General features: G+C 38.3%; 1 long non-coding RNA gene across 1 annotated transcript; it reads left to right on the top strand.

Moving 5' to 3' along the window:
* LOC308670550 lies at positions 1 to 13,985 on the top strand. The gene is made up of 3 exons (XR_014027034.1): positions 1 to 187; positions 1,246 to 1,311; positions 13,860 to 13,985. It is a non-coding gene; the product is annotated as an uncharacterized lncRNA (long non-coding RNA).
* The last annotated feature ends 6,413 nt before the right edge of the window (positions 13,986 to 20,398 follow it).

Below are 20,398 nucleotides of genomic sequence, written 5' to 3'. Positions count from 1 at the left end.
TAAAACAATTTTGCGTAGGACAATGTGTGATTTCAATGAGTGTATGAGTTTTCAATGAACTTCTTATCTAAATGGATCTATCAATATTTATTCTAGACTCTGTAGTTTATCCACTGGAAGCAAAATATCTGGAATGAGTTTTAAATTACCAACTCGTACACAAAGATATCACAACTATCTATGTACTGTAAGTATCTTATGCAAGCATTAAAGTGTTTCCCTCTATAATCCCATCTTCTACAGTATATTGTTTCCATTCCAAAGCTACAAGTTCTACCTAGACTTTGTAAGAAACAAACTTGAATGAAATGCATTTGTTCTTACTGCCCTTTTCTGCTCTGCCCCCTTCAAAAATGAATATCAGATAAAAATACTTCTAATGACAATGCATGTAAAAATGGGGCAGTCTTTTTTAGCTAAACCATTAAAATCTTCCACTTAACTGTGGATTGACACTCTTTGTCAAGGTTTTCACTAGTAAAACTTTTGCTTTAATTATTCTGAGGTTAGTTGTCATACAGCCATAGAATGAAAGGGTTGGAACGGATCCTGGAGAGCAGCTAGCCCAACCTTCTGCCTGTTGCACTAATCCTTAACCACAACACCCCCAACAAATGGAGAGATCACTTTTCAAGTGGAATAGTTGAAAAGTTCTTTCTGCTGGGAAATTTTTCCTGATGTTTACTGAGAATTGTTATAACTTTTATTATAAGTATTGTAACACAGATACAGATACCCTTACACTTCATAATCTTGTTTAAGATTCTCATTATCTTTCTTCCTAAATTAACTGGCCAGCTAATAGTTCATCTTTATCTATTCTTGTTCTGCCCAGTCCTGCAGAACAAGACTATATAATTTTACCTTCAATTCTTCACCATTAAGTGTAAGTTAACTAAACTTACATTTCAGTTAACAATTTTTCAAACTTGGCAACTTTAAGATGTATGGACCAATTCCCAAAACTTCCCAGATAGCATCTATATGGATATAAAGTATTTATATAGATATATGGATATATATATGGATATATGGATACATCTATATAGCAGAATATAGATATAGTGAAATATATAGATGTATGCATAGGCACTTACCTCAGAATAATAGTGCATCTGATTGCATTTACATAAACATATAACGTAATTTAAGCTATGCTTTCACTGGAAATATATAATAGGCAAACCTATGAGATTTAATGAGATTATTCAGGGACAATGTGTGGTTTTCTTTTTTTACAAACAGATCCCCTGAGACAAACTGGACCTATGTAAATACTGAAGAAGGAATTTGACAGGACAGGACTACCAGGTACAATAGGGCACCCAGAGTCCTTCAGGGATTCAGTTGGGAAGGTACATAACTAAGTCCTTCGGGAGAAGGGCGGTATAGAAATTTAATAAATAATAAATAATAAGAGGCACTTGGAATTCCTGAAAACTTAAAGAATTTGTTCTTGGATTCAATTTTGCACTTGCCCAATTCAGTCAGTAAGAAAAAGGAAAAAAAGAAATAGGCATATCTCAGACAGAGTGTATTTCAGTGCTCTTTAATTACTGCAAGCTAGAGAACAAAGCAATTAACCGCAATACACCAGAGAGATAATGCAGAAGGTAGTTATTAACAGGTGGAGGCGGGGAGGTGGGTTGGAATAATTGTGTGTGTGTGTGTGTGTGTGTGAGAGAGAGAGAGAGAGAGAGAGACAGAGAGAGATGCCTTGATACCATTTAAAAGTAGAAAGCCAATTACTTTGGTAGTCATTATATACTAAGTGTTCTTCAAATCTGTTATTAGTGAGCTGTGGGAGATGCTACCAAGCACATAAATTTTATAATCTGTTTAGAATGTAATTTATGACATTCAGGAGTAGACATCCAATCTAGCTTTCTAGATCCTTAAGGAGAGCTTTAAAGGCAGAAATGGCAGAGTTTTGGTTTTTTTATAATACTGTATAAAGTTAAGCATTAGTCAATAACAGTTGCACATCGGTTTTCTATTAATATGAATTATTAAAATGGCACCCTTATTAGTACATAGTAAATATTTCTGCAGTCATGAGAAAGACTTGTCTAAGAAGGACTGTGCTCATTGTTCTGTTATTACATTGAGAACCCACTGTGGGTTAGAAAATCTTGATCAGACAAGGTTAAAATCAACAAAAGAACTCTTTCTTCCCTTTGAGGTGTTAGTTATATGTTCTGCAATATATAGTTATCATCTTGATGTCAGGTTCAGGTGACAACCTGCCACAGGTTGTTCAATTCCTGCCATGGTGGATCAATGCTCAGTTGTGTGAAAAAATACTATAGACTTATACACTGCTTCACGGTGCTTTACAGCCCTGGCTAAGGTGTTTAGAGAGTCAGCATATTGCCCCCAACAATCTGGGTCCTCATTTTACCAACCTAGGAAGGATGGAAGGCTGAGTCAACCTTGAACCGGTCAGGATTGAACTCCTGGCAGTGAGCAGTGAGTTAGCCTGCAATACTGCATTCTAATCACTGCACCACCAAGGCTCACCCACCACTAAGATGACAAAAAAATACAGTTATCATATCTGGACTACAAAAACTTAGAAATCCAGAAAGTTGTAATCTACTGTCCTTTTGTTGTCTAGAATTGATATGATAAACATATAGTAAGCAAAAATTATCTGACTAAAACATATCACGTTCTATTTTGGACCAGATGAACCAGTCGCCTTTAAAAATTTTGACTCTTCAATGTATTTTTTTTTAGAATCAGGACAAACCATTCAGTTTTCTTGACAATTGAAGAAACTTACAATAATATTAATTTGGAATAGAAAAATTGAGGCTTTCAAGTCCAGCAAATCAATGGTCTCAGATTTTTTAAAAATGTTATTTTTTTCTCAGAATGTTAAGATGAAACAAATCAAGTTTACAGAATAACAGAGTTGGAAGGGACCTTGGAGCTCTTCTATTCCAAACCTTTGCTCAGGCAAGAATGGTTGTCCAATCTCTTCTTAAAAACCTCCAGTGTTGGAGCATTCACAACATCTGGAGGCAAGTTGTTCCACTGAATAATTGTTCTAACTGTCAGGAAATTTCTCCTTGGTTCTAGGTTGCTTCTCTCCTTGATTAGTTTCCATCCATTGCTTCTTGTCTTGCCTTCAAGTGCTTTGGAAAATAGCTTGACTCCCTCTTTGTGGCAGCCCCTGAGATATTGGAAGACTGCTATCATGTCATCCCTACTCCTTCTCTTCATTAAATTAGATATACCCAATTCCAGCAACTGTTTATCGGACTTCTCATTGAATGTTTAAGAAGAGCTACAGCAGTCATCCATTTTTCTATTCTTGTGAAAACAGTAAATTTGAAGATATGATTTGGTCTTACCCTCTGATTTTTCTCTTTTAGCTGAAAAAAAATAGCACACATAAAGTTTGAAGAAAAGTTAAGATGTGAGTTTTGTTAAATAATAGTTTTAAAAAAGAATTCTGGATGGTTTTAGCCTGGATTGTTGCAAAAATAGTTTTTGGAAATGGATTTACATGCATGATGCCGCAGATTCACTTGTATAATATGTTTCTGAGTGAGCCTTGGTGAAGCAGTGGGCTAATGCCTCCTTAAGTAACACCAGCTGCCTGCAATTAGTGCAGGTTCGCATCCCACCAGGCTCAAGGTTGACTCAGCCTTCCATCCTTCCGAGGTAGGTAAAATGAGGACCCAGATTGTTGGGGGCAATAAGCTGACTTTGTAATAATGCCGCTTGGGGGTGTGTGTGAAAGCCCTAATAAGCAGGCATATACATAGAATGAAGGCTACTGCTAAGCTTGTAAGCCGCTCTGAGTCTTCGGAGAAGGGCGGGATATAAATGGGATTAAAATAAAATAAATAAAAAATACAAGATTTAATTTGGTTTTTTTAATGAGAGAGATGCATTACTTTTTCAAACCTACAGAATGTATTTTATTCTGTTACATCTGTTTTAGGGGGTTTGTTCTGGGAGGAGAGAGTTATTTTGTTTATACTTGTTCTTTTTTCTTTGTTTCATTTAAGCAATGCAAAAGAAAGGTAAATTTAACTGTAGTATGAGTTCAGCATTCTCATTTTCTGCTTTCTCAAGAGGAAGATTAAGATTTTGTCACTTTTAGTTACAGTTCACAGCATTTTGTCTGCTTTCTTTCACGGAGATTTTAGTACTTTTCTCCCCTTTTTACAATCCTTCTAAATCACAGACATGTGGCAATTATTAATAGGAAAAATCCACCAATGGGTGATTTATTATCGGTAACCTTTATCCAACATAGCCAATTTTCAGATGGTGTTCACAGCTGGAAGAGGAAAAATAAACATTTCCCTGCATGCTATGATACTAATTTAGATTAGATATTCTGTGATTATTCTGAAACAAAAAATTGAAAGGCAGCCACGCACAATATATATTTAACACGACACAGACCTCTAACTCAGTTACTGCTATGAGGAACAGCACATGCTGTGTAACAAGAATTTGGAACCCTGATTTTTTACAGGGAAAACTATATAAATGATTTTTCTTCCTAAAGCATTCATTCCAAACATATGGAATGTCATTGAAGATGGGGGGAAAAATAGCTTTGATCACATGGACTTCCTTCACAGACATAATACATGGAGGGAGCTCAGTTTTTCTTATAGCTCAGATAACTTTTATATGAGTTTAAAACTGAGCAGACATAATATCTTTTTATGGTTTATTTGGTTCTGATTTAACATGTTTTGTGAACCCAACAAATACGCTTTGTTAATGGTTGCATTGTACAGTGTGAACTCAGTCAAAACTAATTGATCAAAAGATAATTATTAAGGAGAGCATGTTGTGTGAACACAGCCTCCTTTTAATTTTGTTTCATTTGTTGTATAGGCTTAGCAGGTTTAGCTAAAATTGCCTTTTTATTATAGGGTTGGTGCACACTGGGTTACATTGATTAAACAATGCCCCCTATTGAGACCCTGGAAACACACCTTCTCTCTAGCAGTGCCTGCCCTCTAGAATAAGGTTCCCCCTGAAATTCAAAAAGCTCTCTTTCAAGATTTTGAAAGACCTTAAAAATCTGTCCAGGACTTTGGAGAAGACAACTGCTGCCCCTTTCTACCATCATTGGCCCCTTCTCTTGTGCTACTTCCAGGATTTATTTATTCAATTTCTATAGCCACCCATTTCAGCCAAGTGACTCTGGGTGGCCTACAATTCTAAAACTATAAAACAGTTGATACAAACAGACACAATAAAAGATCCAAAAAACAAATACATCTGGCAGCCAAGATAGCTAATCAATTAAAAGTAAAACCAAGAAACAGGACCCTTAACAAACTCGGAGCTCCAGGTCATTCTAATCTCTGAGGGGAGAATCTTCCATAAGAGCAGGGGATATGGCAGAGAAGGGCCAACTTCTAGTTTTCCTCAGTCAATACTCTGGCTTGTGGGATCTGCAGCATATTCACTCTGCTGGATCAAACTAGACGGGTAAGTGGTCCCACATGTAACCTGGTCCCAAGCTTATGTAGGGCTTTGAAGATGACAATCAGCACCTTGATTTGCCCCCAGGCAACACACCAGTAGCCAGTGCAGCTCATATAATAGTGATGTTACATGTGCCGTGTATCTAACACCATTTACTACCCATGCAGCTGCGTTCTGCACCAGTTGAAGTTTCCAAATGCTCTTCAAGAGGAGCCCTATGTAAAGCTCATTGCAGTAATGTAAACAAGTGGTAATAAAGGTATGGGTGATGAGTTGTAGGGCCTCCTGGTCCAGGAATTAGGTGCAACTGGCACATCATTTGGAACTGTGCAAAGGCTCTCCTAGTTACAGTTGCTACCTGCGGTTTAATCAGGAGCCATAAGTCTAGGAGGACCCCCAGAAAGCACACCCAGTCTGTCTGGGGCAATGCCATCCCATCCGTATTTCATCCCAAACTGACAGACCACCTCACTTAGTAGCTGTTAAATAGGAGAGGAGAGAGGATTGAGCCCTGAGGCCACGCACCAAGTATAGACCAATAATTTTTGTAATATTTAACAATTGTAAACTGCTTAGACTTTCTGGGATTCAGGTGGCATATACATTTAGAGCCTTGGTGGAGCAGTGGGCTAATGTCTCCTTAAGTAACACCAGCTGCCTGCAATTAGTGCAGGTTCGCATCCCACCAGGCTCAAGGTTGACTCAGCCTTCCATCCTTCCGAGGTAGGTAAAATGAGGACCCAGATTGTTGGGGGCAATTAAGCTGACTTTGTAATAATGCCGCTTGGGGTGTGCGTGAAAGCCCTAATAAGCAGGCATATACATAGAATGAAGGCTACTGCTAAGCTTGTAAGCCACCCTGAGTCTTCGGAGAAGGGTGGGATATAAATGGAATTAAAATAAAATAAATAAATAAATAAAATTTAATGTTTTGTGATTGCTGCTCATATAGTTAGCCAGATTTTTAGACTGGATTTGGCATTTTTATCCATTCATCAAGGCCTTCTCAAGGACCGTTGATAGGCAGATGCTGTTTTCTGATAGTGTTAAAGATATTGCCACAGAATGTAAGCTCTTCCAAGAAAGCTGCCTTTTACAATTGACTGGTGGTGATTTTGACAAAGCCAATGGTATTCAAGTGACACTCCAGATGTTTTAGGATTGCACCCAAAGTGCCTACTGCTATTAGTACTATCTTTTATTTCCTTTGCCGCACTCATTCTATTTGCAGGTGGCCTTCTCTTCCCTCTCCTCCTCTCCTACCCTTCCCTTCCCTTCTCCCCTCCATCCCATCCCATTTCCTTTTCTCTAGGAACTGCAGCCTTCACTATTCAGACTTTTTTGCCTTTCTTCTTAGCAGTTACTAAGTCTGGGGTGTTATGTGGCAGGTGCTTGTCTGTTTGAATTCTAAAGCCCCAGAGCACTTCAGATTCTTCGTTTTCTGTGACTTTAACTATTTTGCGGTCCCACCAGTTTTTGTGTCAGCCAGATCTCCAGCGTTTTTTCAAAGCTTGCCTGCTCTCAGCTGCCATAGAAATGGGGAGGGGAGGTTTAGGTATTTAGGATGAGAAGCATGCTGGTGTGTGAGTGGGTCTCCTGGAAATGGGAAGGGAGGTTTTTACTCATGAGCTATGGCACTGCTGAGTGAGTTAGTTTACACTTCTCCAAGGCCAACCATCCTGGGGCTCCGGGAGGCAAGAAACACCTGCGCGGAAGCCATTTCCCATAACATCTCATGGACGTTGATTGGACAGTTTGTGCCAGGCTGCCAGTTCTTTCACTGGTGTTAGCCTCCATTTGCATAAAGTTCTTTTCAAAAATCTAGGCCATCATAATGTATTGGCATAGTATATGTGTGAATCCAGGCCTTTCGTAATTGACAGATAGTAATTTTATCACTGTGCAGATTTTTTAAAAATCCAACATTTTGGGGGTATGGCACCCAATGGTCCAATAATCACTGGGACCACCACAACTGGTTTATGCCATGATTTTTCAACTTCACTCTTGAAATGTTATGATCTTCTACAATTATTTGTCTTCTACTATATCCGGTATTGCCACATCAATTATTCATATTTTCTTCTTTTCAGCCACAATTAAATCTGCTATGTTATCTGACAAGTCTTTATCTGTTATATTCAGAAGTCCACAATATTTTAACCTGCTGATTTTCAACTATATAATTCCACCAATTTTTTTGTTACTGGAATAAGATAATTGTCAAGGTGTTCCAGTGAATCATTTTGGTGACTGTGTTATGTCATTGTTTGTAATCAGTTTGCACAATCTTCTTGCACAAACTCAGTATATGTTCTAATGCAGAGGTCTTTTGGGCACCAGGGACCAGTTCCGTGGTGAGAGGTTTTTCTGTGGACCAAAGGGTGTGTGTTTTTGTGTGCTGCCTGCATCTCGTGGATGGGGCTTTGTTTGTGTGGCCCGGTTGCTGGCATGCCACGGCCTGGTACTGGTCCATGGACCGGGGGTTGGGGACCCCTGTTCTAATGTTTCTTCTGTTTCTGTGCACAATCTGCATATATATGTTTCAGTTAATATACATTTTTACCTGCTGAATTTCTTGTAACTATGAATCTTAATCACATACAATTTTCACCAATGTGGAAAGGACACAGTTCAGAGGCATTCAACTGACTTATTGTCCATTATGGCTATGAAATTGGCTACATTATGCTCTAAAGCAGTTGTGATGAAAAGAAAATCAGATTCATTTTACAGACGTACAGTTCTGCCAAGAATATCACCACTTTATAAAACACTTGTATGACCTTGTTGAAAAAGAAAGGTCATTCTCATTTGCAGCAATCTATTCCTGTTTAAATCAGCTGATCATGGCAGAAGGCAGCACAGCTAGCATGCCAGAATGCATATTTTAGCCAATATCCTAAATGCAGACTCTAGAAGACATCTTGATTGACTGGGAAGTAGCTGCTCCAATCCTAAATGTGACAGGCTTATAGCTTCAAATCATAAGACTGTTTCTTTCAAGGTAGTGTTGAAAACTGGATTCAAGTTCTGAACTTGGCCAGTGCAAAAGTAAAATGCATCGTATAAAAGTACAAATAAATTGCACACTGTATGTCTAATATGCAGTGTAACTGTATCAGTTAGACTAAACAAATGTTTGCCACTTTTTTGAGGACAGTGGGCATACTTGAAAATTTCAAGGTATTATTTATTTATTTTTATTTTTTTATTTTAATTCCATTTATATCCCGCCCTTCTCCGAAGACTCAGGGCAGCTTACAAGCTTAGCAGTATTAAGGTACTTTCACAAAAATCCTTGCTGGTGAAGTATGCCCAGTCATAAAATGACTGCCAGAGGATATGAAAGTTGACAAAAGACAGCTTTACCAGAATACCATCTGCTTCATTCAGGACTTCCTGTACTAGTTCTGCATAGCCTTATTGCTTTTCTGGAGCAGGTTGATACCCTTCCAGATAAGGCGGTAGTGCAGCTGCCCATCTTGTCTATTGTCTAAGAAAGTGTATTTTAGCACTCTTGGAAATAAACTGTGGATTGATAACTTCTACTTAGTAGCATACCTTTCTCCTTCCCTTTTTAAAATGGTGAGACCCAGAACCTATCAACTGAATGAAAGAGACTAGACACCCATTTGTCCGAAATGGTATAGGGTTTCCTGCCTGAGCAGGGGGTTGGACTAGATGACCTCCAAGGTCCCTCCCAACATCATCATCATCATCATCATTCAGACAGAAACATCCAGATCAGCCTTGTACTTCAAGGCAGAATTATTCTGCATCCTTACTGCTTTCCTAGAGGGGAAAAAGGAAAAAAAAAGGAAAATGAAAGTGGGTTGATTACTGTTTGTTTGTTTTTGGCCTCAGGGAGTATCTGAGAGGTAAATCCCATGGTGGATAAAAGTTGACACACAGGTAAAAATCCTGTGTAATGTTGAAGAACAAAAGCCTTTTTTGACACTGGAATAACAATGGCTGAATTCACATATTGTACTAAGATATTATTCTGATAGCTGGATTATTAAACAAACAAGATTAGATTAAATACATATGATCTTGCTAGGTGAAAACCACTCAACCCACATCAAAACTCAATACAGTGTGTGAGGCCAGGTAATGACTAATTGAGAAAATTATTTTATTCCAAAAAGATGTCTGTGGCTGATTAAAAACAAGATAAAAATCTTATAAAGGAGATAAATACAAAATACTACATTTTCTTGTTGATACTTTCAGAGTCACTGCTGGGATGAACAAACTTGGAGGCCTCTTTTCATTACAGTTATTTCACCACCAATTAATACAATAGCTTTTAGGAGAAATGGACAAGCTCGACAACCAGAAGTCATGAAAGTGCTCTACAGTTCGCTGTGTAGCTGGAGGAAGCCAATAAAGGACTACTATTGGCTCACAAGGACAGTATGTCATAATGTAGAACATGCCATTTAAGAGCCAGCCTCTGCCAGAGCGGCTTGGCTTCCAGTCTGCACTGTCTAGTGAGGCAGGTGGAGGCAGCAGCTGTTGCCTTACTCAGAATAAGAGTGAGCCTGCCAAGAGCTCAGAGTGGTGACATTGAAGTCTGTGGCCAGGCTGCTGGGGACATGGCAAAAAGAGACCCTTTGCTTTCTGCCTCCCCGCTAACAGATAAGGGGAAAAGAATGATATATACAGGTAATCATTTCCACTCCATTGCTGACTTAAAGAAATTAATTCCAAGTAGATCAAAACAATAGCATTCATTAAACAAGTGGCTCAGACAAAGACATGTGATGTTCAGTTGAAGCCTCATGTGTGGAGTTACATAACACAAGTACATCGTACTCTGTAAGTATCTGTTTACTAATTGTACACTAAAAGAGGATGAAGAAATGAAAATTACAGAATCTGAGGAAATGGGAGAGGAATTTAAGAGCCACGTCTCTTCTGATTGCAAACTACAGTAGATTCCCTTTAATGGGCGTGAACGTAGACATACAAGATGGAGCCTAGGTATATTACCAGAGCTTTGGGAAAGATGCAGTAGGATATGAAGATATGAAATATTTTGTGGTGGAAGGGACATTCTAATATAGTAAGGGTAAAAGCTGTGAAGATGTTCAGAAGCAACACCAAATGCAAATGGAGAATATTTTCAAAACAATGTCATGCTGCTGTAGCGATAAACTAAATAAGATTTTTTTTAAAAAAAGCAGTACTGCCAAAATAAAAGAAGCAAATCGGAATGACAAGAATTATAAGACATGCTCTGTAAAAAATTAGAAAAAAAAACACTTCTCAGGAGACATACTGCAATTCCAAACAATGAAAATGTTTTGAAGTTTTGCATCTAAAATTAAATCATGAGAAAACATTTACCATTTAAACCTTTTTTGTAAGGGTGGATGAAATCCTTGCATGCTGTTATTCTTATGACAAAGAGCTGTTAGTTCCTTTTAAAAATTGCTGAAGGTATAGTATTCTGTCACTCTGGATGGAGTGAGGGGGACAGGATACCTCTTTATTATGCCATCTTTTGTTTATTTTCCTTTTGCAAGGTCCAAAGTCTTGACTCTGTGGTTGCAGTGAGGAAGCTGCTCTACCAAAGACGAGACAATTAGTATCAGCAAGCATATATTTGTTTCTATAACTATTGTTGCTCTTCATTTCAGTATAATGAAAATTCCTTTTTTCAGATATTTGTCTTGTTTCAATTCTCAAATATATCTTTTGATTTTAAACAGCTGCTTATATTGCATCTTGTTCCTCATTGTCTCTTCACTTATTATTTTCATAGTATCCTGTATGCTATATATAGGATGTATAAATAATATATTTAATCAGTGAGTTATAGTGGAATGGAATGAAAAGTCCATTTCCCCTTTCAGATTTCTGTTCTCCAATTCTTCTGGGTTCCCAAATAACACATCTTCACTTCTGCATTCCCCTGACTTTTCTCAATAATTTATACAGCATTCCAGCATCCTTTGTGGCCACTAAAATGCTGACGTTAGCATCCTGTCAACTTGTGCTATGCCCCTGAGATATGAGAATATTATGCTTCAAAATTCAGTTCTACAGTCTATAACTCCATTCAAAATTTCATCTCAAATGCTTTCCTAATTTCTCCCACTGTAGCTTATTTAAAACAAATTTGGCAAAACCCCTGCTCCTGTTGACATAAAATGGACATATCTTAAAAGTATTACTCACATTCCAGCTTTAGATCTGAGGCTAACCTCTTATATTCTTATAATTGTCATCAAAAGAAAGAAATTAGTCTCAAATCTTGTCCAATTTTCAGACAACAGCCAGCCAAGAATACCTGAGAAACTACAAACAGGCTAGCTTATCTGGGCTGTAAAAATCTGGACAAAAACTACTTGGCAGCAAAAGATCCGAGTTTTATGTATTCCATCCAGTGTATTCTGTCTTCCAGTGATCATCTGGATGATAGAACTAGACAGACAGGCAGGCAGGCAGACAGACAGACAGATGCATATCCCTACAAAAATGTCAAATATACACCACACATATCACAAAGTTCATTAATCATAATCTTATTGTTATTGCTAGAAAAAGAGTGATGGGATACTAATAAATGCTGAAACTCTGGCTATGACCAACAGAAATCCTTAGAGAAAACAGCATGAGAAAGCATATACCTGCATCTTTCATTAGGGCCCATAACTTTAAAGCAGGAAAGATGAAACAATGGTCTTGGGCAACATGTTAGAAGATGTTTGGAGTATCTGCTGGCTTCAGGAATTCCTGCTACTGAGACTGGAGTGCCCCAAACATCAGATCAAATCAGATCAAGATACATGGTATATAAAACTAATCATATAAGGCAAAATAATAATAATAATAATAATAATAATAATAATAATAATAATAATAATAATAATAATAATAATAATAATAATAATAATCACACAAATCTCTCCTTTCTGCCTGACTATAAAAACACACCAAAAAGAAATGAAATAACTAATAATGTGTGCCCTTCCATGACACCACAACTCTGCTGCTCGTGCACCAGTAGAATTCATTCCTACTACATTGCTGAAGTTCCTTGAAATGCCAGAACTGAATACAAAATAATGGAATGCATTAGGCCAAAATTTCCTATCTCTAGCTACGATATATTAATTTTAGTTCAGAATAATATAAAAAAACCAAGTTGATTGCATATAGAGATGAACTGTGGGCTGTAAGAGAATCCAAACGTTTAGCTGTGTTTAGCACAGGAACCTAATCTCCCATCTTGTTGAGCAGAATTCCCCAACCATTCGGGGTTGGCAGCCCTGAGTGGGGGAGGGGAAAGAAGGGATGGTTTTGTGTGGGGGTGTGCGAAAGCATGCACATTCATGTGCGCGCACAAAACACCTATTGTTCATGCAAGGCTCTGAGCACTTGTGTGGGGGGCCGTGCACACCTGTGATAATGTTCACACAAGTGGTGCCACAAACCCCAGTGACAATGCTCTGATGAGCAAATGCCGCAATGCTCACGGTGACGCTTATGCAAGTGGGGCTGCTCATGGGAGTGGGGCTGCAAACATCCATGACAATGCTCACGAGTGGGGCCACAAACACCCATGGTGTCACGTGAGTGGGGCCACAAGCACCTGCAACACTCATGATGATATTCGCACAAGTGGGGTCACAAACGTCTGCAACAATGTTTCTGAAAGTGGGGCTGCGAATGCCTGCAATGCTCATGACAATGCTCACATGAGTGGGGCTGTGAATGCCTGTTATACGTGTGGCCATGCTCACGTGAATGGGGCTGTACACACACACATACACACACACACCAGCCAGTCACTCATGGCCCAGTAGCCAATAGCCGGGCTGAGGCCCACGGGTTGGAGACCCCTGTAACAGAGTACAAATAATGCAGAAGAATTAGATTTAGAATTGCAACCAAGGTGTGTTTTACTATCGGTACTATCTATACTTTCCTTTGCCACAGTTGTTCTGTTTATATTTGCAGGTCTTTGTATTTTGATACCTTTTCCAGTTCTTTCTCTTCTATTGTGCTGCCTCCAGATACTGCCATATCCACTATTCAAACTTTTTTGTGTTTTTTATTGACAACTATTTGTATTATTAAATTTTTTGATGAGTTGGGGAGGCTCATGGTAGGCAAACGTTTTTGTTACCGGTTCCAAATTCCTTAATATAGGAGATGACCAAACTGAGCCTGAGGGTGGGGTCAAACACATCATCAGTTTGGACTCTCTATTCCCCCATAGGAGACCTAAGTCCACCCTTCCCCCCTCCAAAGTCCATTGACTCTTATCTGGTGCCAATTTACCTTGACTGTTAGCAGATTCTTGTGTATAGGTAGCATGAAATAAACTTTAGTAATTTTGCATTCCATATAATTATATACTTTTTATTCTCAAGGTCCGGACGGCATAGGTAATTACCAACCAAAGGTACTGGATTATTGCCATTACATTGGATCAAAATCTTCACCAGTGGAGGGCACTAGTGATGTCAAGTATTTGTGGAGACCTGCACCAAGTAATCTTCCTCCATGGATGCACAGGCATTGGTTTGTAGGAGAAATTGGCTGGAGAACAAAAAGGTTTGACTCACTTAACCAAACTGGCCTTCCCCGGGGCAAGAAGATGATGGTAACTAGCTCAGTGTTATTTCAGAATACTTTCTTTACAACTGTGGTAATGCGGCTAGCTCTAGTGGTTTTATGCTAAGTATTCATAGTACATTACTAAGAGGAGAGTATGTTACCTCATGTGTAGCTTGTGCAGTGACATTTTTCTGAAGAAAATATAATGTGCCAGAAAACATAATAGCGGATATAAATATTTATACCATCTTAGCTACTATCAATATAATGTACTGAAACTTAAAATTCAAAATTCAAAATATCAATTCAATGTAGTGACTATTCATCCATAAACAGACAGACATAGTGTCACTTTGTTCCTTTCCCTCATTTTTCCCCCAAGCAGCATCCTGTGCACACTCAAATTCTGCTGCAAAAGATGGTAAGACAGACCTGAGCAGATTTTGAGAGGATCTGAAAGACCTCTAGAATAGCCATTAAGTAATATATAAGGAAGGAAAGAAGTCAAATGGATGGACATTACTACTAAGGATTTTCCCCACTACCAAGTTAAAATGCTGTCTACCCAGCCTTGACTTAGGACAAAACTATGTTGACATAAAATATGCTGTCACTTTTACAGTCCCTGTCTTGCTTCTGTTGCATGTGCTTAGAATCACTGCTAAACAGTATTATTTTGTGTCAATTAATTATAGACAGAATGGCTGTGCTGCAGTTCCTTTTCAGTATAGTCCATCAATCAAGGTCCTGCAGCAGAAATAAGGCCAATCTAATTTCAGGATTCTTGGAATTTTCTCTTGGCTGACCTTTATGTTCCTCTCCTCCCTCCCCTTGTCAGATCCCAGTTTAGCATCCTAAGGTAAAATATGTTTTTTTTAAAAAAAAAAAGTTACACGGGAAGGCACGAGAGCAGAAATAGCACCAGAGAAGAGGAAGGCAAACTTTGCTATAATTGTGCAACTAGTTAGTTCTGTAGAGCAGGATAAACAAAATGTGGTAACTGCTAGGCAATCGTCTCCCTAATGGGGAAGCAAGAAGGGATTGAAATTTAAAAATACAGGCAAACTGGCAAGTGAACAGTAAAAGATCAGTTCAGCTTCTCGTATTAATCTCTGCACATTGCAATAAAGAAGAGAAGGGCTGCTGCAACTAAGGACAAAAGGAATTTGAAGGATATAGCCAACTATCCATGCACAGGAACAGGTGGGTGAGGAAATCATCCACTGTACTGACTGACAGATATATGAGCTCTGACTGCCGTTTATTACAGTGGGCAGATCTCTTTTCAAAACTGGCTTTGATTTTGGTCAGCAGTAAAGCATCCAAATTAGCCAAGTCATGTCCAGGCATTTACTGCTGATTAAGCAAATTCCAAAATAAGGCCCTGAGAGCATAGGAAATCTAACTCTATATAGTCATTAGGCTGCATCAAGCATGACAGCTGTTCAGTGGATTAGCACAAACATCCTATTCTTTGCCTTTTCCCTCCTCCCTAAATAATAGTAATCCCTTCTCTATTTCTGACATTGTTGATATCAAAAAAGGAGAAGGAGTGTAATGGTATGAAAGGAATCCTAGAAATAAAGGATCTAAAGGGAAAACTAGACTGGGAAAGAAAGGACTTTGGTAGAGGCTACATAATAAAATAAATACATATATACTGCCCTACGTACATATATATCTTGAGGAAAGAGTCCTCTCTGTGCTTCCCAACAATCAAATTAATACCTTGGATCACCTGACCTCAACTACACATTAATGGGTGGCAAAATGTTACACACTGTATATACATCTTGTAGCTCTAATGTGAGGGCATAAGGAGAAAGCATGACTTTATGTTTAATGATGAGTTAATATTGAGTCTTTCATGGGCTGGGGTCAAGATGAGGACAACATAACAGAGCCAAGGGGGATAATAGATTTTGTGAAGATATGACAGTACTATAGTAAAATGAAAATTTTACTGGAAAGATAAAATTTGACTGACATTTTTCTGGAAATGTGACCTGAAAAGATACTGGGAAAGATAATAATAAAAAAACAGATCTACAAACATCTAGAAACAAATTAAGTTATAACTAGAAGCCACCATGGGTTTTTTAAAAATAAGACCAATCTTATTTCATTCTTTGACAAAGTGGTTAAATTAGTAGACCAGCGAAATGCTGTGGATATAGTAAGGCATTTGACAAAGTAGACCACAACATACTTCTTGATAAGCTAGAAAAATGTGGGATAGACAGCATCACCACCAGATGGATTTGTAACTGGCAAGCAAACTGTACTCAGTGAGTAGTGCTTAATGGTGCTACATCTACATAGAGGGAAGTAAGCAATGGAATACCACAAGCCTCCATCTTAGGCTCAGTACTCTTGACTTAGATGAGGGACTAGAAGGGACACTCATCAGATTTGCAGATAACACTAAACTGGCAAGAATAGCCAAAGTGCCAGAAGACAAGGTTAGGATCCAAATGGATCTTGATAAACTTGAAAAATGGGCCCTATCCAACAACATGAAATTTAATGTGGCAATTTTACACTTAGGCCAGAAAAACCAAAGGTACAAGTACAGATTAGACTCAAAAACAGTAACTTTGAGAGGGACTGTGGAATCCTAGTGGACGATCACTTAAACGTGAGTCAGCAGTGTGTGGCAGCAGCCAAAAAAGCTAATACAATCCTTGATTGTATAAACAGAGGCATAGAATCAAAATCACGTGTGAAGTACTAATACCGCTTTATAAAGCCTTAGTAAGACCACAACTGGAATACTGCATCCAGTTTTGGTCCCCACATTACAAAAAAGACGTTGAGAGTTTGAAAAAGTGCAGAGAAAAGCAACTAAGATGATTAAAGGCTTGGAGACTAAAACATATGAAGAACGGTTGCAGGAACTGGGTGGGTATGGATAGTGTAAAGAAAGGAACAATTAGGAGGTTGGACTAGAAGACCTCCAAGGTCCTTTACAGCTCCATTCTGAATTTGTAAATAGGAAATAAGTCTGTCAGTTTATTGTGTTTGGACATCATTCCAGGGCTTTACTATACTGGATACACCATTCTTCACCAAAATGTACAAAGCCCTGAACTGCATTTATCTTTATCAGCACCGTCTACATTTGTAAACTTTTTACAAGTGTTTTCTTAGTAAATACTGACTTCACTGGACAAATGCTATCATTTATTTATTTTCGTCTTCTCTAAGGGAGGATGTAAGGGTAGATGGAGAAGATTAGCACTCAATTTCTTCAAAATCAGTGAAAATATCGCTGCTCAAAAGAGTCATTTATCAATGAATTTCAGGATCTTGAGGTATTCTCAGGGCCATTAAAAATGTTGCCCATTTCTAATCTACTTTGTCTGGTTATGGAAGGGAAGTTTCTTCTTTTTAATGATAAATCAGTGTTTATTATTTGTACCTCTTACTGTATGCACTATCACACATTCTAATGGCACATGGTCCCGCAGTGTGCCTTGTGATATTGTTCATTACCAGGTCACTGAGTTGGCCCTGCTTTTCTTTAAAATCTTACATAGATATATTTAGATCATTCCTGGCATAAGTGATACAGTAGTAAAGCAGTCAGATCAGAGGAATATAAATAACTCTCTGAGAATATTCATTTGTTTCCCTTTGACAGCCTAAGCTAAATCTCCCAGCTGAAGAATTTGAAATAATTAACAAATACAAAAAATCCCAGGTATGTGTTTCTTTCAACCCTTTATATCAACTCATTTGCAAAATCTCAGGATAAACATGAGATTAGTAGCATTGTCAGTAAGCTTAACCTTGAATAAAAAGCTTTGATAATTGCATCTTAAGCTATTGCTAACTGATGTTAACTTGCCTTCAGATAAATAGTTGTGAAACGATCACTTTATTTAGCAACAAATTTCAGTTGAAGAGACTTCACAAAATACTGAGTATTTTTGGTTCTCCAGTTTGCCTATCCAGTAGCTTAAATGTTAATATTGTATTCAAGCATATAAATGGCACTTTGTAATCATAGAGATTTGAGTGAAGTGCCTATTTGATATGCTTCTGAGAAATGTCCAACATCTATTCTATGGTTCAGATTAGACACATCACTCACTTAGTGAATGTAAATTCATATTCTATTCTGTGAACGTGCAGAAACTATGATTTGCAAGGCAAATTGAACAATTAAGGAAATTTGGTTCTGCCTTGATTCTTTGTCAACAAAGAGCAATGTCCTCTGAGAGCTACTTTGTTATATCAAAGCCGTGCAACATGCCTGCATAACGGGTACACCCACCCCAATTAATATGTTTCCCAATCTTGGGGAAAAGAAAGAAGTGTGTTCCAATACAACAACATACAGCATAAACAGAAAGCTAAATAAATCATTGCCAGTTAAAGATATATCCATCTCTTTTTCTGCAGAGGAATTACTCCTAAAATCTCAATATTTAATCCTAAATCAGAATGGATTATCATGCTTTCCTTTTTACCAAAATAAAGAATATTGGACTCACATTCCCCAATATTGCGATGGTATTGCATTGTGGCAGTATGTACCCCAAAGAGAAAATTAAAGAAAATTTCTTTAGCCTTCAAGGTACTTAAATCACCCTGTTTTTTCATGACTTTACCTTTTGTAAAACCATTGAATTATTCCATAGATTTTGATCTAGTGTATGATTATCATATGGAGATAAATCAGACTACTTCTCTTTCATCTCATTCCAGGAAATTGACATTTAATCTTGAGTACTGAGAGTTTGAAAGTTTACCCAATGGATGTAGACCTGCAGCTGATTCTATGCAAATAAATAGATGCACTCTGTCTTTCTGCCCAAAGGACAATCAAGATGGCTAACAGTTGCTGTGGAAAAACAACAGTTAACATCTGTTAACTAATTCCAAATGAAAAGGTCTGGTAAAAGAGGAATGTCTTGAGCAAAACCAGTATTACTGTTTATTAACTGAATGCAACTCACAAAGGAGAAAGTGAAGTTATCTTTTCGAGACCTTTCTTGTTCATCTTAATGTCCAGAAAGGCAGCAAATCAAGATAGGAGTCCTAAGCTCTCTAGAACAGGGGTGTCCAATGTTGGCAATTTTAAGACTTGTCAACTTCAATTCCCATTCTGTTTGGGTAATTCTGGGAGTTGAAGTCCACAAGTCTTAAAGTTGCCAATATTGGACATCCCAGCTCTATAAGGTAAAAGCAGAGGCAAGTAAACTGTATGCTCCTACTGCAAACAAATGCATTGCCCAATTTCACAACCCAACAGAGGGACATATTTTCAGATTGTGCCTTCTGGAATGAGCTCAAAGGACTATCTAATACAAATATCACAGAACTTCCAAACTACATTGATGATATTACCTAGTAGAGTCAAGAAATATTGGCAACCACAAACCCAGCACAGAGAACAGCCAACATTTTTTCTTCATATATCATTTCATAAAAATCTCTTGTCAAGCCCATTATTTGAGGGGTGAATGTATCTTGTTTTAGATCCAAGACCCTTTTCGTTTCACTAAAATCCAGGATTTTCAGAATTGTAGCAAAACCATTTTTTAAAAATGCTACTGGTAATAGGTAAAGGCAGTGCTTTTTTTGTAAAAGAAAAAGGTGCCGGAACTCACACATGTCATACAACCTGCCTTGCCTACCCTACAAGGTTCCATCCAAAAAAGGTGCTGGAACTCCGTTCTGAGCGTTCTATGAGAAAAAAAGCCCTGGGTAAAGGTAAATGTTCCCCCGCACATGCATGCTAGTTGTTTCCAACTCTAGGGGCCGGTGCTCATCTCTGTTTTAAAGCTGAAGAGCCAGCGCTTGTCCGAGGACGTCTCCGTGGTCATGTGGCCGGCATGACTAGACGCCAAAGGTGCACGGAATGCTGTTACCTTCCCACCGTAGAGATCCCTATTTTTCTACTTGCATTTTTACGTGCTTTCGAACTGCTAGGTTGGCAGAAGCTGGGACGAGTAACAGGCGCTCACTCTGTTACGCGGCACTCGGGATTCGACCCACCAAACTGCCGACCTTCTGATCGACAAGCTCAGCGTCCTAACCCAGTGAGCCACCACGTCCCTACTGGTAATAAAACAACCACAAACAGTAGTAGACTTTTACACTGATTTCTGCTAAAATATACATTTATCTTCCTTTTCCAACATTTCATAAGGACATGGTGTTGTGGTCCACAGTATTTACAAAGACATATTTGTGTGTTTATGACAGACAGAAGACAGATAGATCATGAACTGGATATTCTGTGCCCTCCAAAATTTGAACACTGAGGCTACTCATTTTCAGGTCAGTTCTGTCTTCCACAGATGCCCATCTGGACCTGGAGTTCAGTAGGCATGCTGGAAGG

This window comes from Vipera berus, assembly GCF_964194415.1.
Source record: "Vipera berus genome assembly, chromosome: 7".
Lineage (NCBI taxonomy): Eukaryota > Metazoa > Chordata > Lepidosauria > Squamata > Viperidae > Vipera > Vipera berus.
This window is presented reverse-complemented; position numbering and strand designations above follow the sequence as displayed.